General features: G+C 43.9%; 1 protein-coding gene across 2 annotated transcripts in view; it reads right to left on the reverse strand.

Moving 5' to 3' along the window:
* LOC115397478 (mannosyl-oligosaccharide 1,2-alpha-mannosidase IA) overlaps positions 1-24,345 on the reverse strand; it is a 198,037-nt gene that overhangs the window by 24,942 nt on the left and 148,750 nt on the right. The gene's annotated exons all lie outside the window — the stretch shown is intronic.

Here is a 24,345-nt window from a genome sequence, read left to right on the forward strand (position 1 = left end):
CAGCGGGTGACAGTTTTGATGTTGTTTTGGCTGAGGAAAACAAAATTTTCTTCACACAACTGATAAATAATTCCAATTCTTGCCAGTTTATGAGCACTGATCTTGGAACTAACCTCTTCCGCCTGTCACGGCTCACCAGCATTCGACACCACGGTCATTTGCTTATCAACTTTTCTCTTTCTTCTGAACACCAGGGCTTTTAGTCCTGATTGAAGCCATCTGACACTGAACTGCATTATATACTCATGGATCCAAAGAGAAGGTTGTGAAGACACCAATCAGCAGTGGAAAGGTAGGAAATGATGGTGGCCTTTTTGTGTGCTGCTTTGCATCACTGTGTGGTGAAGCTGAAACTCACATCAAGTCAGTCACATCTCTTCGTACTGTTCTGCCTTTGTTGTATAAAATGCCAATAAAAAAACAACTAACTCCATTATTACTTTCAGAATAAACGCAAACGTGCAAGACATTGATTGACATTCAGGTACGGTGTAAACGTCGCAGCCCTCATACTTTCACGCGTTGGACTGAGTGTTTGAATCAGAAGTACTGTTGAACGTGGTGCTGGTCTGTCGGGTCGAGCAACACCTTGAAATGTCACAAGAGGAGAAAATCCTGAAGACAAATGGAAATAAATTTTTAGGGACAAACCATGGAGGCATCAAACCGATTAACTTGAACTGCTTTGTTGACTTTGAAGGTGAATTCTGTAGTTTTGCAATTGAAAGCACACCTTGGCGAAAAATCATCGGCTCATAGCAGCAAAACCAAAGTACAGATCGTAGAGCTTTTACGAAGATGTGGACATCAAAAAACTTTTTCTAAAAGCTCAAGGCAAAACCAAATTCTTATTTTATATATTTTTCAAAATGTGTTTGAGGAATAAAACTCGAAATAAATTGCCCTCAACAGAAAAAAAACAAGCTGCTTTTTATGAAAAAAAAAAAAAAAAAAATCATGCTGAACAAAAGTGAGGCCACCTCACCAAACCTTGTAGATAATTCAATTATCAATAATTTAAATAACACTCGAGTGAAGTTTTTTTTTTCTTTCACCTTACTGCTTCAAGCCAAGGTGAAGTACACAAGATGACAAGTTGTGTTTTCAAAATCCACCCTGGAGCTTCTACTAAGTCAGATCTCAGGATACCTCTAGCTATATATTTAATAACTGATACTTTTTCCAGGAAAAGAAAAAAAAAATCACTACTGACTGAACTTTCCCCCCCGTCCTTACCAAAACTTAAACAGGGATCAGGAGGGTTCTCCCACACACCAACAGGCAGAAAACGGTTTTATCGATAGTTAAACTGTGCTCCTGTGGGAGTGCGTGCGATGTGTGTGTGTGTGTGTGTGTGTGTGTGTGTGTGTGTGTGTGTGTGTGTGTGTGCGCGTGAGAATTCATGTTTCTCTACAAAAGGTTTTCTTTTCTTTTTTTGTTTTGTGTTGTTTTTCTGTTGTTGGACTGGGAAATGTGCGCACACATTGAGGAAATACATTAAAACGTGGTTCAAGGACAAACTGCTGCTGGCTGGAAGATATCTGAGCTTTAATTCTGCTGAGGCCACAGTAACACGCTCATTTGCGCAGCATGAGGCGAGTGGAACAAAAAAGTCGATTCTCTGCAAGCAGTGGCTGCACCTGGTTTGTTTGGTTTCTCTCTCGGTGGCTCCGATCATTATTAGGATGCCTTTTGTTTTCTCTGTATCTTCACGGAGCCTGGTGGGAGCGAGCAGGAACATTCAATATGAAACAAGATGCCGAGAAATTTATCTCACAGTCACTGCCGATCAAGGAATATTATGAATCTTTAGCTGCACATTCATTTTTGCGCTGCTGCTGGTGTGAGCCGACTGAGAAGCAGAAGACTGGACTGGTCATGACACCGTCACTCCAGTACGGTTCAACAAGTTCAGAACTTGGCGCATGTATAATGCTGCCTTTGAGCAATCTCTCGCTCTGGTTTGAATACCAAAGTCAGTGGTTGCATGAAGAAGCAATAGTGATGTATGACATTCAAATTAAATATTTAAGGTGCACATGCAAGAAAAAAAACTGGCGTCTCTCTGCAAACCAGTTTATGAATCAAAGCCAATTTTTAGGAAATCTGTGATAACAAGTTTACAGATTTGACTGAAACATGTGATATTTCAGTCGTCAGAACTGGCAGCGTGACGTACAGGAGATGCCTCAAACACTCGCAGCACACTGTGTCTCACGTCAGCCACTCATGTCGGGGGAAAAAAAAAAAAAAAAAAAAAAAAAGAAAAGTACTCTGCATAATTTATGCAGCATACCATCGCCTGAGAGCAAGTAGGCGAACACGCTAAAACAGATCCCATAAATTAGACATGAGGGCTTCTCGGGAAACAAACGCAGCGGTAAAATGGAAGCGCCCACCAAAGCCCAAATTGGAAAACAAACAAGTGGCGGCGGCTCAATCAAGCCCCCGCTGAAAAGGAGCGGCTCTAAATTAGTCCACATTACAGCTATATTGTTAAGCAATGTTCATCAGCTTAAATGTTTTCTCTCCCAAGTACATGAACCACCCACAGACTTCCTACCCCTTCTTTTGACCCACTAAACTGGGCTTAAACAAATCATTTCAGTTTGCCGACTGCTGCCACTGTAGACTGCAGCAGCCGCCGCTTCTGTAATTTCTCCTACTTCAATGATGCAATTATTGTGCGTGCACACTCGCAGCCTTTTTTCCTTTCCGCTCTTGAGGTTAATACCCGGAGCCTAATTGCTCTGAAAGATGGTGTAAACATAACTGGTCATCATCAAGATGCTTCAGCTTCAATATAGTCCTTCCATAATGCGGGGTTGCCACCGAGTGGCACTGTATGCTTCATTTTTACTCAGACGGTGGTAGCTGTCGTCTGAAGCTGCTTTTATTGCCCAAAAAGAAAAGAGGGGGAATTAATCCCGACTGTGCTGCTCTATTAATGAGAGTGTTAAATGGTAATTTAGCGTGTTAGAACGTGTGGCGCTATCTCTGACAAACTCAGCCCAGCAAAACCACAGTGAGTCGTTGTCTTTGTACCTCCAGAGATGAACACGTCGACGCTCCGGACCTCATCAGCTCCCGGCATCGCGCCATACAGGGAAGCTAAAAGAGCTTTTCCCGCCGCGCGGCAGTACCTGTTTACGCGCTGATGGATGTCATACACCATCAGCCCTCCTCGCAGCAACAGACCAGACAGACCCAGTGACCCATCAATAATTCAACCTGCGATTTGCCCGGTGCCACAACCTTTCTGCCGTCATTACTGTGGAAGGAGAACAGGAGGAAGTGGGGGGTTTGAAGGGAAACAGAGAGTGGCGGCGTTCGAGAGAGGATGTCAGGTCCACTTCTCATTAGGGCCGTGACAGAGTCTTGCGAGCGCCGGTGTAGGAGGACATCAGGCACCTCCTTGCCCACTCAGCCAGACAGAAGAGCTAACAGGTACCTCTCTGAGTGGGCACCGGCAGACAATACTCCCAGAGAAAGTGCGAGAAAATCTGAGCGGTTTTGTTAAAGTGTAAGAGAGAAAAACTGCCTGAGATTGTCTGTCAGTATGCAAATGGCTGAGGCATCGCAAGACTGTGTGGGTGACGGATTCAAGTTTCCACACGTACTTTTTTTTTTTTCAGATTCTGTCAAAATCTTGCAATCAGCAACAGAATCAACAGAATGTAAAATGTTCAAGTCCTGACAGATTCACACAGAGGCTGTGATGTTCATTATGCTACTGAGTACAAACGTGTTAAGTGTGCGAGCGCTGAATTAAAAAGGAGCTTGTTCTCAGGCGAGTGCTGCAGGGCAAGCCGTAAAGCCATTAAGCTGTTTTAAAGCACGAAGATACTCAGGAAACCTGCCGGGCAGGAGAGGAGCTCAGCAATGTGAAGACCTGTGGCCAAAAACAAGCGACATTGTAAAGTTAATTTGTGATATAATTGGTTTTTTTTAAATGCATAGAAGTGAGCATTTGAACCTTTTCTGCCATAGAATGGACAGAGAAAATATTGTTTATGAATGTGGAAGCTGGGATCATGTCACAAGATACGGGGCTTCAGTGTCATGCAGCAGCAATAAGATGTTCCTTGACACCCGCACTTAAAAAAAAAATTAAAGATTTGAGGTTACATCTTATTTTAAAAGATAAAAATAGAAAGAGACATAATTAAAACTGTATTGTTCAGGAGCTAAGGGAGCAAAGAGCTCAGGTCCTCTGTGAGACTCTTCTATTGGATCTATGTGAACCAGTCTGGCATCACTGTTTGATTTGGCTTCGGTTATACAAGGTTTCATTTGGTCGGTGCAGATTGAAAACTTCAAAAGGCTATCCAAAGTCCAAAAAAAGATGTCTTGACTCGAAGTTACCAAGTGAAAAAGGGAAATAAATAAATGGGATGTGTCAATATAAAAAGAACCGTTAACTATGTTCACATCTCTGCAGTTCTGTGCAGCAATGCTTTACAATAAAACCGAACATGAAGTGATATCCTAAAAATGTCAATGCTAACAGTATCGGTGGGGATGTTTCATATCTAAATATTTCATGCTTTACATGTTTACACAAAGGACAGCCGGGGCTGCTGGGAGAGCTTGACTTTATGTGTTGCATGAGTGGCCACAAGCTCAAGGTTATCACAGTTCATTAGAGGCTGGAAGCCAATAAAGTCTGCCGCTGGACTGTTAGGAGACCGAAATGACCTCAGGCTGGTTCTGTCAGTAAGAAAAAAAAAAAGAAAAAAAAATTAATGAACAAATCTGAGTATTTTATGGGAATTCATGAAAAGCTGTTGGCCTCATATTGCTTTATCCCATTAGAGGTGAAGTAAACCGAACCGACAAACCCCTCACTGAAAGGTGAAAAGCCAGGATGAGACCGGGTATATACTTTTTGTCGTAGTCCCATGCATATTCCCATCATTGGAAGTGTCAAATTCCTGGAGCGTAAACCCACCTTCAAACACCTGTTGCTTACTCAGAAACACAGATCATCTTTGAGAAAAGCAGAAGCGGATTTCACGAGAGCGACAACGACATCGGAGGATCAAAAATGCGATCGGGGGGGGGGGGGGGGGGGGGGGGGGTGACGGTGAAGTGCAAAAGATAACGCAGTCACAGTCTCGGCAGGAGAGACAACAGCTGTGCCTGAATCTCTGACTGGGATGAGAGTCAGCGAGGCAAGATGAGCAAGATCAGATTTGGGTTATCTGTGTGGCCTCGCATAGAGCCGCGGCTCAGCAGGCGATATGAGCTGGTTGTTTGTGGAATGAAAGGAGAAGAAAAGAAGAAAGGGGGGGAGGGAGAGAGAGAGAGAGAGAGAGAGAGAGAGAGAGAGAGAGAGAGAGAGAGGCTTCGTTAAAAGCTCCTGATGGCAGAGCCGGGCTTCAAAGCGTCGCCTGCCTCATCAAAGACTCGACTCAGTGAAGGATATATGGACAGTGCGACGCCGCGCATGTGGAGGAAGCCTCTGTGAGTGTGTGAGCGAGTCAAAGGGAGACAGATGTTGGACGAGTGTGTGTTCACGCATGTCTCCTCACTTTGAATTAAGGCACGATAGAAACGGGCTTCCAGAGATCCACGTTTACGGCACGAAACCTCAGCGGTGGATGGCGGACACAAAGCGGCAGCGACGCCGTCGACAGGAGTATCAGCCGCACATATAGCCGCTGAACATCAGAGCGGGGATTCGGAGCAAAGTTGTTCTTCTGTGCGACTATAATTCTGTGTAATCTATCCTTAAAAAAGTCCACATAATCACCAAGCCTCCAATGGAGTCTGGAAAGAAAAGGCAATTCAGCTTAACGCAGCGCGCTGGCTGTGCGCTGGAGATAACTGCCATTCAGGCCCTCAAAATTTAACTACTTTTCCTGGAAAATTGAAACCTGTAAGACACTCCAGAAACTCAATTTCACAAGTTCTTCAAAAGTGGGGAGAATAAAAGGCGGCATCTCTCACGTCTTATAATGATAGACGTTTCATCCGCAAGCTGTGAAGAACGCAGTTTTAAAAAGCGGGAGGGGGAAACGTGCGTGCATGCCCACAAAGGGGATTTTTAGCGATTATGTCGGGATTCAGGATTAAAACTACGAAAGTCATGGTGGGATTTTGTGAAGATATTAAATGAGTGACTGTCATTGTGTCGCATTCTAGCTAACTTTGAAATGTTTAAATCATAAGCAAAGTTTTCACAGCCCAAATTTTAAGTTTAATTCAAAGTTTAATTATTTCACTCCTATTATGCCATTAAGTTGGTTTGTTGTCATAAATCTCATTAATCCCATTATTCAGCAAAAACAAGGAAAAAAAAATAAAACTACCAGAAAGCAGAGAAAGTTTTGCTATCATATACAACTCTGACAGGACTTTTAGAGCAAAATGAGATTCTTAGTAACATCGAGAACACAGAGTTCTACTGAACAACCGTCAGATATTGACCAAAAAAATTTCCTTGAAAAAGCATTCAGAAGCTCTCACTTTAGGAACTTTGTTTTTTTGGACATTCTACTCCCATAAAATAAAGTCTGTAGAGGGTCGACAATGAGAGGACGGCAGAAATGAGTCGAAAGTAAAACAATTATTCGATCAAAAACACACTGGTAGTCCTGAATGTGTCGGTGTTCTTGAGACAAATCATAACTATAATATCTTAACCACATCACACAGATCAATATTCATGGAAAAAAATGGCTACTCGGCTCAAGAAAAGGGTCACAAGTACAGGTGTTACATAAAAATCACCATTTAAGGCGTGAATATATGCGATCCTCCCATCGTCCTGAAAGTACTTAATGCTAAAAGTGTGTCACCCTGTTACAGCGGAGAGCTTTTATCAAGGTGTGACCACACCGTGGGGCTCCTCACGGCACAGACGAGAGTCTGGCTCTTCCTCTTTGACACATGTAAATGAAGCGCCGCCCGCAGACGAGGAAGCACAGTCGGAAAATGTGACAGACGGCGCCGATCTGAGAGCTGAAGAATGGGATCACGCAGGGGTCACGCTCGGCTTTGATTTCGCTCGAGAAAATGATTAGAATTAGATTCTATTTCAATTAAAGCTTGATTCAATTTACAAAGAAGAGCGATTTGAGAGCCGCTCCGTTAAGTGAGCTCCTGCTTTATTTCCTGCGCGATGACAATAGCTTCATGACATTTCACTTCTCTTCCCACATCATACGTGTGCTTTTCCATCAAAGGTGGATAAAGTGTGTTAAATCCTCAGAGGATTTAGTATTTTTCTACAGAATGGATTTGTTTTTAAGATTCAGGATCATTTACAGGAATCTACTCAGCCTGCACACTGGAATTGGCTTCATTTATATGTAGGTGTTTTTCAAAAAAAAAAAATCATGATTTCCATTCAACCACATGGCCCCGAGGTCAAGAATAGTCAAGTGTTGTTGAGCAAGATGCTCAATCTGCATGAGCTATAAACGCCGCTGCCGCGTGGGTTTATTTCTACAGAGAAATGACAAATTCCCCATAGAAATGCAATAACAGGAGGAGGAGAAAACTTAGAAATTCCCGTTCTAAAGAAGAATTTGCTCCGCAAAACGCAGCCTATACAGCGTGTAAAAACACATCAGCTGCAGACGTGCCCCGAGGCTTTTTGTCAGCTTCTGTTTGACACCAGTACTGAGGCTCCACTCATGACGACGCACCATTTCGCCTCTGATCTAACATGCTACCGATATCAAATGATCCCCTACGGATACAAAACATATGGAGGCGAATTCCCCTCGATCTTCCTGGAACGATGTGATAGGTTTCCCCCCCTCCCCGATTCTTTCAGCACCGACCTCCACTCCATCCATTAGGCTATCGTTCTGTAGGAGTCTACCTTGGGGACCTACTTAGACGGCGCTGCGCTCCTCTCCGCGATTGGCCCGGCGGGCTCCGTGTTGCCTGGCTGTTGCCATGGTTTCGGTTGGGGCTGCGCCGCAGCGTTCGCTAGCTCCATCTGTCTTGGGTGTCAGCTGGGTGGAAAAACGCTGTGATTCCACTCATTTTCTCAGCAGGGGGGCGGGGCGGCATCCATCCTGCTGCCACTTCTCCGTCTCCCGCGCTGGCACACATCACCGCCGCTCCCGACTCCGGTTCACACACACGCGCGGCTCGACGGTAGGAGAGGATTGTCGCACGGGGTTGGACGTGCTTCATCAATTTTGAAGGCGAAATAATGTTAGGAAAGCCGAACAGATTTGCTTGACTCCTGCCAAAAGACCCAGGTGCAGGATTCAGCGAGGAAAACAAATAAATACAGCTGAGCAATTTAGAAAGCAAAGAGAAAGGAGGTCACTGGTATCAGCAAAACCTTCCATCTGCCCGCGATGCCAGGTTTTTGTATCTCTACCCAGTCACCTTGAATCACAACCAGTCAGTTCGGTTCATTTGGATGACACCTTGCATGAATTTCATTTAAAATACTTCACTACAGACACTGGAAGCAGAGAAAACCCGTTCACATAAAGACATGCATGTATCGTCATCTAACACGTGTATAAATCTATAGACAAAATTACAAAACATAGTTGAATTTTTTTGGAATTTGAATTTATTTAAATCATTTGATGTTTTAAATTCAATATTTACTATTATTTCTTTTTATCTTGAATTGATATTTTATCATTGTTTCATCGTATTGTCACTGTCAGTATTTTGTAAAACGCTTTAAACTGCACTGACCATCGTGAAAGGTGCTCAATAAATACAGGTTTGACTGATCAATTCATTGATAAACCAATGTCTTGATGGATTGGTTTCTTGACATTTTGGTTGTTTTATTGATTGTTTGAGTCAATAGGCAGTGAGTACACTGCAGTATTATGAGACAAACCAATGCAAAACTGAACAAAATTAACTAAATAAATAAAAAGAGGTAAGCTAGACTGTTAGTAGTCCTTCAAACTGCACATATAAATAAGAACATAAAACATATAAACGCCCGTTTCCAAATACTTAATCTTTCCTGACGGCTTTCTCTTTCTCTATGCATTCATATAATTGTAAAGTCCACACATAACTGACACCAGACCACATCAGAAAATAGTGATTTTACCAGTCCTGCTACAATGATCCTGAAGTGACTCGGTGCTCACTGAGGTACTGCGGAGCGCCGCCTTGCTCCAGGGCATCCGGCTCCAAGCTTTTCTACCTGAGATGATTGCTGTTGAAACCACGGTCGCCTGCCCTGAGCCGTTTCTCTCAGAACACGTCGGGATAGGTCCTGTCTTCCTCGGGCTGTTGTGGATTCCGTATCAGTGTTAACTTGTGTGGCACAGGAATGAGAATATAAGGGAAAAAAAGATTAAACTGCAGTCAAATCGCGGGCTTGGAAAAGGAAGCGCGCCGCAGCAGCCGATAAGGGACGGCCTCGGGCACGATCAACACTATAAATAATCACGAATCACTTTGACACCCATCATGGTGACTGAAGCTCGTGGACTTGACCTATTGCTGGAACTGTAATGTCTCTGGGCTCGAGACGCTGGGCCGAGTCTCCTTACAAGATCGTGAGTAATGGCTTCTGATATTCGCCAGACCCTTCGATGTGCGAGGCCCCGGGGGTCATCGGAGGGATCCCTGTCTTGCCACAAATGTCACAGCTCATCCAGATTGCGGGGATCTCGCTCTTTTGAAGCTAATTAAACGTTACTGCTCACCAACTGCCAAGATAAAGAGGAAGAGGGAGGGAGTTCGACGGCGATGGAGAGGAGATAGTGGAGAAAAGTGTGAAAAGATGGCACGAGCTCAAATATGAATAGTTTTATTTCTCTCCATTAATGGTGGAGCACATTGTCTCATTTCATTTGGGCTCCATAAAAATCAAATAATTCTCCTATCTCACATGTTAAAGTGATGATTAAATACCTGAAATGTTGGTTTTAAGGCGCACTTGATCAATTTATAATGAAGGCAGTATGAATAGCCCAGTCCTGTATAATGACATGCTTTAACGCTGACGAAAACCTGTGTAATGTGGCGTGAACACTGGAAGTGCAATTTTTTTTAACCTTTTCTTTAAAAACTGACAGGCCTAATGAGTGGTGGAGCGGACGCAGGTACCGATATGGAAACAGCTCATTAGAAGTGTGTCTATACCGACAAGTCCGGTGCATGAGTGGAGGGTTCCGCAGAAATTGGGATTAATTCAAAAAAATTAATTAATTAAAAATCTGCATGCTATTCCAACGGATAGAAAAGTTTTCCACCTCTTATCCAAAGTTTTTAGTAAGAGGACGAGGTACAGACAGGGACGGAGGAAGGGGGAATGGCCAGAATCAACAAATGCAAGGCAGCCAAATTGTTCAGAAAGCATAAATCAATATCCTCTCAGGAGCTGAACACATCTGTGCGCTCGGTCAGATAATATATACAAGTTTGTCTCCTCTATCTTAGTTCAATTTCCTTCTGAAAGACAGCTGAATAATCGAGCTGTGAAAAAAAAAAGCTTAAAGGGGAAAATTGTACATCTACGGAATGACCAATGTCGGTGTCTACCTGTTTCTGACCATCTAGCATTCACGTCACACGGAGATTTGCCAACTTTTCTTTCAGAGAGCACACTGACTTTGAACTTTTCCGTCTGCTAAGTCAAGCAGATTTTTTTTGTGGGGAAAAAAAACAAAACACATTTTGCATGGTTCAGCTAAGGAGGCGGCCTCCTGTCACGGTCAGGCGATGTGCCGCTTCACAAAACTGTCCCGGCCCCTGGTACCGGTCCATGAGACATGGTGTCGTTCACGGAGTTCGAGAAATGTCTGAGTCAAGATGCTCCGCAGGAACAAAAGCAGCTGTCCTTCCTCATCCAGCCAGCCGTTGGTCACTGGCTCTGCCTGATCGGCCATCTTTGAACCCATAACACACTGCGGACTCACTGGTCACGTCCGTGCACTAATGTGATGTTCATATGGATGAAGGGTAAAGTTGGTTTATACTCTTGTCCCAAAACAAGAAGACGACAGTTTAGCTGCAGCTTTGGAGTCTGAGTCATTCATGCATTCATTTTTTTTTATGTCTACACCAACTTTTTGTCATAATCCAGGTTTTAAGGTAGGTACAGATTGGTCAGATGAGTCTGTCTCTAAACTGCAAAAGTGTGAATGTGTGTGTCCTGTCCAGAGGTATCTAGTAGGGCTGGGACGATATGCTGTTTTTCTCTCAATAACTTTTTCTTCTTCCTATATTGCAATTCTTTGTTGCTGCCATTTTTTAATGATTTTTCGTTCACTTTAACTCCACACCCTATGAAAAAGTTGAAAGATGATGTGAGGCTATATCAGAAGTCATATTTCCCAAAACAATGCATCTCACATCCGAGTCAGTGTTTTTGGACTTTGAACTTATAATTTCTTTTCAGAAGCCAGGACTGCATATAAAACAGGCACACAAACAGTTTTCTCAAGGTCTTTCTAGCACTATGAATGAAAAATAGAGACGTTCTGAAATAAACTGCTCCCTTTATCTACACACAACACAAAGAGGATGCTTTGAATAAACACACTCCATCATAATGTGAACTTTCAGAGTTTACAAATAACTTCCCACATGTCCAGCTCTGCTTTTCCCTTCAAAGCAAAAAATCTAAAGTGTGTCCAAACTTTCAGTTTAAAAATTGATATTTAGGGCTTCATCTGCGCACATTTTTGCAAGTTGTCTGCTATTCTCCGCTTTCTTTGTTCCTTTCAGGTCTTTTTTTGGGGGGTCACTAGTAAATGGGCAAGGTAAGCAGGAACTTCTTTTCAACCCAGCTTCCAGCAACCAAACATAAAACTAAAATGAAGCATTTCAATTTAGAGGGACAAAGAGAATCTATTTTTGAACCAAAAAATTGTTTAAAAAATTGTAAAATAAAAGATATTGATACTTATGTCACCCTAGTGGCTAAACAGCAAGAAAAAACTGAACGCTTTGGCTAATTTTCTGCTGTTTTTCAATACTGTAATTTTAGACATATCTAACATATATTTTATATTATGTCAAAAAAAAAAGAAAAAAGAAAAAAAAAAACATCAACAGCCTCTCTCAGCGGGAAAACCACAACCTGAAGTCACCAGGACTTCCACACAGCAGTCTGTGACACCTACGTGGCCAACGGCAGCCGCCGCCATGCCACCGCCGCCTGTGAGGCGCCGTTACTCACTTCAGTGTAGAAATGTGGACACGGAGGCACGCTGTGATCGAGGGCCGACCTTGACGGGCAACAGCGAGGCAGAACAGCACCAGGCGGCCATCAGCTCGCCACTCGACTGAGAGACAGCTGTTGATCGCATCGGGAGGTCCTCGATCGATGAGCCAGCAGAAACACTGAGCTGCGAAAAGGGTCCTCGTAAGTGGGAGTGTGTGTGCGTGTGTGTGCGTGTGTGTGTGTGTGTGTGTGTGTGTGTGTGTGTGTGTGTGTGTGTGAGTGCTCCAGAGCGTGTGCTTGTGTATGCGCTGGCTGGATTTGTCACATCTGAGTGCCAGTGCTGTTATATGAATCAGTGGCTGGCCGGGGTTTGGGATTCAGATGTTTAAACGCTATTTATTGGTGCGTGGAAAACAATCAGCTTAACACGGCGCTACATTACGACTTATTTGCCTTTCTGCAACACCAGAGCAAATCCTGCACGGAAGTGTGGGGATGTGTGTCGGTGAGGCCGTCCTCAAAATGCAGGCCGTGTTTTAAACCGTCAGGATCCTGAATGCGCCGCGTTCTTTTGAAAATAAACGTGTTTATTTTCTTTGAAAAGACACTGAGTGACTTTATCATGACGGAGCGGCGCGTTGTGAAAGTCACCTTGTAATCCCAGTTTCCCAAGACAAAGTCAGGTGTAATCAGGGGAGGGCTTCACGCACACTGGCATTTGCTAACGTTCGGGCCCAGACAGGACACGCAGGCTTTGTTGGGACAAGTCACAGGTTCTGTCACCCTGAATAAGTCTGCCGTCCGCATCCCGGCCTGGGGAACAGGCTGCCGGTCAGCTTGTATTAATTTCAGAGGGCTGCGGGGACCCGCTGTGTCCATCGCCGTGACAACAGCAGAGCCGAGGCGTCTCCCGGGACGGCGCGCTTGTCGCTCCTGACACGGCAATGTCCACACAGGAGGGCTTAGCAATTCTTTTTTCCCCCCCTCCTTTCTTTCCTCCCAGCAGCACCTGGCACCGTTACAGGTTATTTCAAACAGGAATGGCGTGTGAGAAGAGCACGCCTGCCTTTACAGGAGAACGGAGAATGTGAGAAGGAGAGAAAGCGGGATCTGCGGCGGCTCCCAGTCTGAGGCGGCAAATGTGTCACATTGTGAGGGCAGCTACCTGCCTGGCAGCCGAGAAGCGTCTCACCGCATGGCGGTGTGTCACTTTGCCTTCTCTTTCTCTCTCAATGCCACTTCCCACACTGCTGATCTTCCAATTTGTCACAGCCTCAAACGTCCCAATTAGCAGACACACACAGAGGCAACCTGGCTGCTCACTTAAATTCAAAAAAAGTCAGAGAGTAAAAACATTGGAGAAGCCATTAGATGTTTGAATTTAGTCAAGTGTGCAGAGAAGAGGAGATGTTTTACCTGTGAATAGCAATTAAAGTGGCCTGAGAGTCTGGCAGTAAGTGTACCCAAGTGCTGTGGTTCACAATTACATCTTAATTATAGGAAAAGAGTCTCCTTCTTGTCTCTTCACTCTACATGTTTTCTGTCATCTCATCTCACCCTGAAGTATTACCAGTACTTTGCTGGAACTCTTTTTTACATACTGGAGGATCCATCCATCCAGCTTCTATAATACTTAATCTATGGGCAATTTCAAGCACATGCTATTTTGTTTATTGGGAGAAAGCTGGAATACCAAGTGAAATAAATACACACACAAGGGAAAACATGCAAATCCTTCAGAAAAAGGCCCCAAGTTGATACCATTGTGTTCTGCTCAAAACTCCCTGCTTTTGATTATTGAATCTCTTGTTTTCCTTCATCTTTATTCCAACATTTCTCACAGCAGGATTAAACTATGTGTACTAATCCAATGGGAACTAATGGTCTACTTCCATATTTGCTGCAGCTTCTCAGTAAACAATGAGGTTAAGTTATCTGATAGATTTGAACAAGCACATACTTTATGCTACGGTGTCGGTAATCATTCATTCATCCTCCGGAACCATGCTATGTAGCGCCGTTGAACTGAATGCCAGACTTCAGGAGGTAAAGGAATATTTTTATACCATGACTTTGTCTGGAAAAAGATAAAAATCTGAATATATCTTCCACCACAGCAGCTGGATCACTGCATGTTGTGTCACACCTGAGAAAACTCCAAAAAGAAAAAAGAAGGGTGGGGTCAAAAGTTTAGTGGAAGAAAAACGCCACAGGAATTCTTTTGTTTTGTTTCTCTTTCTCTCTCGGTGCGTTACCTTGAACGGCGGCCAGGCTTTGTGTCCACGCTCCATAGGCTGATTTGGGGATATGGATTGAGCCAAAACGCTGTTTGGCACGAAAAGAAAGTCCCTTCAAGCCTCCCCACGCTGGCTCTCTGCCCAGGCAGCGCTAGCCTTTGCCAGTTTAAGCCAGCTCCTTCGCTGCCTTTAAAGCCGCGAGGACATTCGACGAGGAAAATCCAGACATGCTCCCCCCCGCCGAGCTACAATACAGGTTAACTTGATCAATGCAATCACTGAGCTGGCGAACAAATCACACCAAGATGAGCTTCATTAAGGACGGAATTAGCATGCAACTTCAAGCACTGTGATTAGCCGTGATTGATATCATTATGAGGCCCGTGATTCTGCCGCCGCAGCTCTTCCACAGTTGGCTGTAAAAAAAAAAAAAATTCAGCCTCTCAGTAGGAAGACGAAGGACAGCCTTGACCTCATGTGGGAGCCGAGAACTGAGCGAAGGTCACCATGTGTTCAATTTTTGTCTGTAATGAAATGTCTTGCCAGCTGGAATTGGCTCAATCTCAACCTCCTAAAAAACAGTTTGGATGATGGAAGAGGAATCGGTGGCAAATGAGCTCGAAGGGACCAGAAACTGTGGGGGAATTGGCCGTGGAGAATTGACACGATCTGGATTCGGTGTGAGACGGCGGCGGCGGCGGCGGCACGGAGGAAGCAGGTGGAACCAACCGGAACAGCGTAACGCTTCCCAGTTGTCTCCGGGGATGTAATTACAGGTTAATGAAATGATCATGTCTGAGACGGCGCTCATACATTTAACGTTTCATTTCCAGGACAACGCTTCATTCCTCATACATCTGCTTTTCTAGGCGGGTAGTTTCCAACCTCCGGGGGCGAGGACACCGCCGGGGGGTCCCAGGGTAATAAAAAGAATGAGAACGAGTGTCTTTTTTTTGTTCTATTCTCAATTTTGTCATTTTAGCAGTAATGGCCATAAAGGAGCGACGGCTCATACACATCATAAAGCCATCTTCACTATCCAATGGGCTGTGAAGGACTGAAAACATGTCCCTCACACACACACAAACACACACACGCACACACACACTGTTGATCACTTCCACTGATAGCGGCACTTCAGGCCCTTCATGCCTTGATTTCTTTTAATTCAAGGATTCACCATGATAAATTGGTTGTTGTTTTTGTTGGAGAACGGACGCTTTAAAGTCAATTCCCGATGAAAATATGTTTTGCCTGTTATTACTTAACTTTCATGTTTGACTTTCAGCATGTTGCACTTGTAAACTCCAGAGTAAAACTCTTCATACATTCATTCATATCCTGTAATTGTGTAAGTAAAAGTTTGCAGAAAGATCTACTCCTGAAATATTCCTGATGCAGAAACTGTCGAGTTCCTTTGTGAACAAATAAATACAAATTAAAAGATCATCTCAATGAATGAACGGATGAACAAACAAACTGCATGTGGAAGACTGATCATACATTCTCATAAATTTGTGCTGCAGCCTGAAATGCTGCAGAGCTGGAAGAGAAAAGCAGAAGCGAAGTGGCCGCTGGCAGCAGAGTGTCCCTAAGCATTATGGGTAGACACATTTAATGGCTGCCACAGCCTTTTATGCAACGTGAAGACATCAAAACAAATGTGCCCCGTCTCTCAGCTTCCACTTCTCTTCATCTTGTATAATGCTCTGCCTCCAGTGTTGCCATGGATACAGGTACACCACAGGCTACACTGAGCGAGGAAGACGAGGACGAAGGATCGCCTGTGAACTCGCTCCGACTCTACTTTCCACTGCTCTGATTAACAGGTGACGGACGTTTACAGGCGGAAAATGTGCTTCTGAATAAGAAAAAAGTTATGAAAAAAACTATTTAAATAGATGTGATTAATATTTCTATCTGAAAAATGACCCAATTATTGCTGCAAAGCCAGTAAAAAGAAAAAAAAACACAGGATAGAATGGATTGATTGATCCAGACTGGTGAAAAAATTCACATTATTATAATGTGGGCAGCTTATCCACCTTCCTCGATGTCAAACAACTTCTTCTGGCTGAGTGAATTCATCATTTTCATCCTAATGGGACCATCTGAGTGACACCTGCCAGCACTTGTTGCAGACTCATGTCAGGAAGCAGCAGTGTGTCACTTTATTCTGTGTGTGTGTGAGAGAGAGTTAGAGTTAGAGAAAGAGAGAATGTGTGTGTGTATGTGTGCACCTGAGAGGCAGTGGAACGGTGCACCACGAGTGAAGCCAGAAATACACACTCTTCTGTGTTTGGACAGTTTACAGAGCATGAACATCGCCCTACAAATGTTTTGCCATTTCAATTCTCCTCCAGCGCTGTTTGATTTGTTCCACATTCGTTCAGCAAAACGACCCCGAAAAATACAGGAAGAGCTGTAAAAACTGTCGCTACTGGCAGAAAGAAAAGGAAAAATATGTGTGGGATTAGTTATATAGGAAGAAAGCGAGTGACGCCGCCTCCTCCCAATGAGTGTCAAGGATGCATCTACATGCACTTATTTCACTGTGTTGTTGTGTTAACACACCTGGGTGTGAAGCGTGAACTGTATTCAGCTTTCTGATGAGCTTCATGACTTTTACCTGAATCATCACAATCAGGTGTGAAGATATATAAAGAAAATGAAAATGTGAATCTCCCAGAAAGGGTTAATTCACTCAGGGTATTTCAGATCGTCGAGGAAAAAAAAAAGAAATAGTACGATGTAAAGAGAAGAGAAAAAAATCCAATAGGGCTTCAGTGTTTCTTCCACATTTTTCACACTATTGTCCATATTACCCACACCACCTCCCAATGAGACTCTATTAAACAGAAAGCTAATAGTTTCTACATTCGTCCTGCTTGGAGCTATAAATGACTGCCATTGAGTGTGTGTTAATGTCTCATTTTGCACTCCTTAGAAATGTAACATCGCTTCAACTCAGGTTTTTATTTCCACGACTGACCATGTACAAAATAATGTCACGTCTTCAGTTTCTCTCTGATTTCTGTCTAAATACTAACAGTTAACTTTCAGAGGCAGATGTAACTTCGTGAAGGCCAGACATCAACAACGACACACTAACTAATGAGTTACTCAGATGTTCATCATGATGGGTGCAACTTTTTTATCAATAAATAAAGATGAGAAGAAGTTTCTGGGAATCCTGATTTGTAGGATCCTGCTGATGGGGATTTGGCTCAAACCAGCTTGCAGCAGGAAGGTCATCTGATGTCAAAACTACAATACCTACAGCGCAAGTTGCAATAACCTGTCGCGTCGACCCCTGGAAGAGGAAGAACCGACCACCGTCACTGACAGCGGAAATGATCTGGAAGCAGCTCACACTCTTTGGGTCTGCAGCCGTAAGATCAAAGATAAATCCAGGCGTCTGGATGGTCATAAGAGGGCCACGCATTGAACAAAAAAAAGTTGACGTGTCAAGACTTTTACTCTCATAAGTGACAAGTAAAACAGAAAAGCATCTTAAGTCTAGACCCATACCACGGCTCGGTGATCACCGGAGAAAAAAAGCATTTGCAGATGTAAGGAAAGACAGATGAGAGATGCGAGGCACCAGAAGTGACTTGGAAATAGATACAAGACACAGAAAATTGATTTTCGCTTCCTTCTTTTCTCCTATTTGTGCTAAAGAGGATGTTTAGTGTATTTCTGCCTGTGCAGTTTATTTATAGGCATGGCCACACGATCCTCCTCGCGTATTGAGCTTTCATTCATTTTTACCATATTTGTAGTCGGCAAATGTGACATCTACCACCTGGCTACTGTCGTCTGCTGATAAAACGCCCCCCACCACCACCACCAAGGTGGCAGTTGTCCTACTTTGCAGAAAAGCACCACTTCTGGCTCTTTAGCTGAGTTAATACTCCGCACACCTCTCCGCGCAGGAGCAGGCTCAGAACCGTGGATTTAAGCCTGCATGCATATTAACCGATATATCAAACTCTCTTTCACCTCCGGACTGTTAGAGTGCACGATAATCCTATTTCTTAACCTACTTAGAGGAATGGGTTCACTATGCTGCAGCCACCAGAGAGCCAGAGCATCTCTCTCCCATTCACCTGTACAGCACAGCGGGCAGAGTCCTGCACACCCCGCAGCATGGTGTTTTCCTAAAAGTGAGAGTATTTCCAAGTCATTAGTGGGGACAGTAAATGAGTATCACTCTGAAAACGTACACGTCGGGTTCACAACTCCCAGCTGGGGGAAGGCAGGTTACACCGAGAGGCTCCCAGGGGGAAAAGATTAAACTAATGAACCACACGGGAACATCAGACAGACGCACAGCAAAAAAAAAAAAGGAGACTCAGCGAAGAGAAACAGGAACAGGACGAATGAAAGCAGCGCGAGTTAAAAGGCAATTTCAGTGTGAGATTTTACTAAATACAGAGGGATGTCTGAGGGTTGGGTAGGATAAATGTTTGTCTTAGCGCAGTAAGGCTGTAAGCAAATAAGCACTCACAGGAGAATACATTTGAAACATGGTTGCTGTTTTTGCAGCACTAGATGTGGATATTTGCAGCTCCCCCTCAAACACATGTCAGCCGAGACAAATTTTTTCCAACGCGATTCAAATACATTCAAGGTCAGTTGTTGCCATATATTGTTCAACCTGTTTCATCTTATTTGGTTGTATAACTCTGGATGTTTGTACAATGTAGCAATCTCTGTATTGTAACTTACACAATACTTCTTTAGCAACAAATGCACACTTTACCTTCTTTATCCACTCAGTTTGTGTGTGCAATCTGTAGTTTTTCCATTTCGACATAAATTCTTTCAGCTTTCTCAACTGAACTGGTGCTACGCTGGTTGCTATGAACGCCAGGAAAATTGAAAAAAAAAAAGAACAACAAAAAACTAATGTGGTTGTTGAGTTGGAGCGCTTGTTGTTATGCATCTGCAGATGTGTCTTTTGGTAATAAATTCCCTTTTAATGTGTCATGATTCATGCGTGAAGCACACAAAGAACTGAAGGACACAGCGGGCAGCAACTTTTAACGTCTTGTTTGGACTGAATGATGGTACAGTACGTCACTCTCATTCAGTCGTGTCCTGGTGGTGCTTTAGAAATGTGTCTGTGGGACGCCATTAACACCCTCGTCGTGTTTTGTTGCATCTGTCAGTTCATTTAACTCCATGCTGTCCTGCTCTCTACTCCAAATTGTTTAGTGCATTGAATAAAAAACAAACAAACAAACAACAAAAACAGCACCAGTGAGAAGAAGTGAAGCGGAGGTGTCGAGCTTAAAATGCACATTGCACATAGGCACACATGTTTTTTTTATGATTTTAGGCTTTATGAGAGCTTTATTTCTCCAAGAGTGATTTTTTTTTTTTTTCACACTCACTCTCAACTCAACCGAAAACGAAGCATGAGCCTAAAACATGGCTTTGCCAAAGAAATTAATTACTTCTCTCATGGGGAAGCTCCAGTTTTGTCCCCATGGCAACATGAGTCCTCTTGTTTGGGCGAGGTTTGAAGCGAACAAGGCCACATACATGCACGCACACGTGCGCGCCCACACAAGGCTTCAGAAAGTGGCAAGCCTCCGCCGCGTTACAAGCTTTGCGATTGCTGTAAGGCAGCGAGATAGGATTGTGATTTTAAACACAAACCACATGCTGAAATGTTCCCAAAGCTTTGAGCAGCATCTGTAGCACATTAAGCTGTAGCGAGTGTGTGAGTGTGTGTGAGCGTGTGTGTGTACCTGTAAGGCTTCAAACTGCTTTTAAAAAAAACATGCGCACCCTCGACTACAAGCTTTCCGTGGAAACTATAAAGCGCAGTGTGACCACACAGATATTGTATTTCCTGCATGACTAGGCAGGCAGACTGCTGGTTCAGACCTTGGGTTCTGACCGATAGGCGGATTTCTTTCAAAACCCAGGCACTGACGGCACTGCAAGGCCTAGCTGTAAAACACCCAGGATTGATTTTTTTTTTTTTTTTTTTTTTTTTTTTTTTCCTGAGGAGACCTTTTTGCTCCCTTCGAAGCCTGATCTGCGCTTGCCATAACTAAACGTGCTCTCCGACTTCAAACGGACCACCTGGAGCGACGGTGCCCCCCTGCAGAACGCCGCTTTTCGGGGCCGATCACGAGCCGCATGACATAAGCTGCGTGTCAACAGCGACGGTGAGCCGTCCGTCAATTCCGTGTCCACCGGCGGCCCCGGCCGCTCGCTAAGACACCGGCTCCGCCGCGGGATTGTGAGCATTAAAAGCGGTTTCGTGCACGGAATCAAATCAAGCGGATGAATTCACCGTAGGACTCATAATTCCAACTGCCAAGAGCCCGAGAGCAGTCAATCAGGAGAAACGGCCGCAGAAAAGTCTGTTCTTTAATCTCACTTCTTCATCCCAATGGACTGCGGCGTGCCAACAGATAAATGATGAAAAAATAAAATCCATCGAGATTAATATCAGCAGATAAAAAAAAAAAAAAAAGAGTTAGACAGGAACAATATTTCATTGACATACCGGAAGTGAGATTATAATTTATCATCAGTGTACAGATGGAGGCTTTCTTTGAAGAAAGATGAGAGAGTTTGGTTTCTCTCATTCAGCCACCAGAGACCATGAACTCAGATTCATGAGATACTATTATTAAGAAGCAAAAAAAAAAAAAAAAAAATAAAGTAGGGAGTCATCGAAGGGGAATAAAAATCTGAGAGAGGGCATAAATTTGTCCTGCTCAGTTTATTTAGCAACGTGTCTTGATTAATGGGGCACCATATGTGTCTGCTAATTGCCTGCAGAAGCGGAGGGAAGGAGTGTGAGATGGCGAGAGAGAGAGAGAGAGAGAGAGAGAGAGAGAGAGAGAGAGAGAGAGAGAGAGAGAGAGAGAGAGAGAACGCCGTCACCCATCAGCTGAGATGTATGGCCCCTCCTGGCGAACGGCGTACTGTGAACACACACTCTCACACACACACCCAGGGGGACACTCGGTTTGCGTCGCCCTGTTCTCAAACCAACAGCGAAGCGTGAACTACCTCAGGTGGAGTTTGTGAGCCGACTCCCGCGTCCCGGGGCGATCGCACTTTGAGCAACACCGTTGCGTGAGGGGACGAAGGGGAAGGGAGGGGGGAGGGTGCAGCCGGCACGAGCACGGAGAAACGATAAGGCTGACGGCGGAAATGAGGCTGAAAACGGAAGGAAAAACAGAGTTCTGCAAAGCCTAACTTAATATTTGAAGTCACGGTCCCTTTTCTGGTAGAAACTCAATATCATCTTCTACTCGGGACGGTATATCATCATCGCACCTCTCAGGAAGCGGAGTCTGGATACGTCCCTTTTGATTGACGACTGAAGGACGCCGCAACAGCGGCACAGAACCGGGCTCCATTACAGAGGGACATGCACTGCAGCCGTAATGGTGCATTTGAGTCAGGAGAGGGACTATTTGCCTGGTGAAGAAGAGCAGGAATCGGAACGCCTGACCCCGAGGCTCATTTATCCTCCCCAATCACCGGCTAAGAGGGGAACTCTTCCGAATCCCTGCTCGTGCGCTCACTAAGAGGCCCGATCCATTAGCTAATTGTGTTACGCCGAATATGAAGAAACAGATCAATTGCCGCCTCCACTTGTGGATCAAGATAATGTGGGTGTGTGCGCGCGCACGGGCATTAATCTACATTTACCGGCGTTAATGGCCGCAGTTTAGATGAAGGTTTGCGGCTCCAAACAGAGTCTCGCGTTCGTGCCGCGAGGATGTTACAGCAATGATTCACCTGAGCTGCTACGCAGATGCTCCTCTGGGGAAGAAGCGAAGAAGATGAATAATTGAGCTCCTGCAGGCCGTGAATGGGCAGATTTTACTCATTTGGAATCGTCTAATTGATTACCGCACGCACGCTTTCTAACCCGGTCCACAATTAATGTGCTGCTTTTTATGCGCTTAATTAACGGCCAACTCATCTTCATGAAAAACACACAGTCAATTACAGCTGGGAATGAAATGCCACAGCGGCACGTGATGAAACGCCGCGCTGGAAATGCCAGAGACACTTTAACCTTTCATGGGGCCCTCGTTGAAATGAAACAGTCTGCTGTGTTATTGAATGATATTTCAAAAAACCCTCATTCAATGGCGATTTACATACAATAAAATCAGTAGGAAACATTTGATTGCTCTGGAAACTCTTTTGGAAACTCGTTGCACACAAATCCCACACTGAATAAAATATGTAAAATGGTTTAGAAGCCACATCCAACACTGATTGGCAGAGTAAAAAACACAAGCGCTCACATTTTGGCACTTGCACCTTTATGTTGGTGCAATTTGAAGAATTCTCTAGTATAATTTAAAACATGTAATCTACTTTAAAACCCATAACTCACTACAAATGAGTATGAAAAAAAATTCAATCTGCATCCTTGATGCCAGTTTACTTCTGTTTAATATCTAAATTTGTTAACAATAAAAATTGTTTTAAAAGAAAGTACTAGAGAGTTACAAGAAGAATGAAATATTTGACACAGCTGAAGTGAAGCAAATGTATTTTGCTTGACCAGGGTTTTTTTTTTTTGTTACTTTGTATGCAAATTAGGAGAACTCGAGCAAAGTAACAGTTGATCTTTGGTCAAAAGTGATATTTTGTGTGATTACATGCAGTGTTTTAATTTTTTTAGTTTTTTATTTTGCTCCATTTAGACTCGAGCTGAAGCACCGATAAAGAGAAAAACCTGCTTTACTGAAGTAAAAGGTGAAAAACCCAACTCAATGACTGCTTTTACAAATGTTTACGTATCAATTCAAAGAAATCCGACACAAGCAGCAGCACTGCACAATTATTTAGATATTTGTTGAGAAAAAAAACAGGAATCAGACACAAAATTGATCCTTTGGAACAAATGTTGCCTCTTTTTAATATTATTGCTGCCGCTGTTACAGTTTTGCAGTTTAAGATTTCTGTCTTCACCTCGAATCCACCTCACATCAACTTCGCTGTCAACACATTTTGCAGTCCAGTGCCTGTTTGTGTGTGTGTTTGTTTGTGTGTGTGTGTGTTTGTGTGTGTGTTTGTCTGAGGCTGCGGTCGTGCCGTCCCGCTTCAAACTCCTCCCTGTGACTCTGTGCTGATGTTTCTGGACTGCGGGACGTCACATTCACTCTGCTGCACCTTCCTGTTCGACGGAGTGTTATTGTATTTTGTGCAAAAAACACACGCACGCACACACACTCACACACACGCTTGTACAGACAAAGATGTACCAACTGACATTGGCACAAGCGTTTATCTCTGCAGCTCATGTTTAGAGAGGCTGCAGCCCCCAAAACCATTTCCATGGGGTCTTGTTTTGAATGAAAAGCATTTAAGGCCCGACACTGTCTGAATTCAAAACACATTCTTGGCAGTTGGAGGCACAGTGTGTGTTGTAAGCCTTAAAAAACAAATAATACCAATTCAAATTTCAATGTCTTCTGTTTCCCCTCAGACCCGTGCGCCACAACAGGACGGACCTCTGGCAACACTCAGTTTGGCTGCTGCCTCTTGTCGTAAGCGCGGCTTCAAATGAGATATCATGGCGGCTTCTGTTTGTCTAAACAGCTCTCATCCACGCATCCTATAATAGCACATAGGAGAGATGTGAAAGGAAGGAAAACACGTTGCGTTGGGTTCAACTCAATCAGCTTCCCAATCTGTTTTCTGTAAGCTCAGGCTGCTTTCCAAAGGAAAGTCTTTGAGTTTTCTTTTCATGCTGCACTTTTAAAGCAAAACCAGGTGATCTGTATGCATCACACAGCGTAGTCCAGGCTTTGCTATGCAGTGGTATTGAATACAGTAGATAGGAGGAAACTATAATATATTAGTCTGTATCTTGTGTGCATCCAGTATCACGCACTAATAGGTGTGAATGTCAGCGTGTCTGTACTACAGAATCTAACTTACATTCACCTAAAGCCAGCTGGGGCCATCTCTGACACCCTGCAACTC

The sequence above is a fragment of the Salarias fasciatus genome, chromosome 11 (genome assembly GCF_902148845.1).
Source record: "Salarias fasciatus chromosome 11, fSalaFa1.1, whole genome shotgun sequence".
NCBI classification, from domain to species: domain Eukaryota; kingdom Metazoa; phylum Chordata; class Actinopteri; order Blenniiformes; family Blenniidae; genus Salarias; species Salarias fasciatus.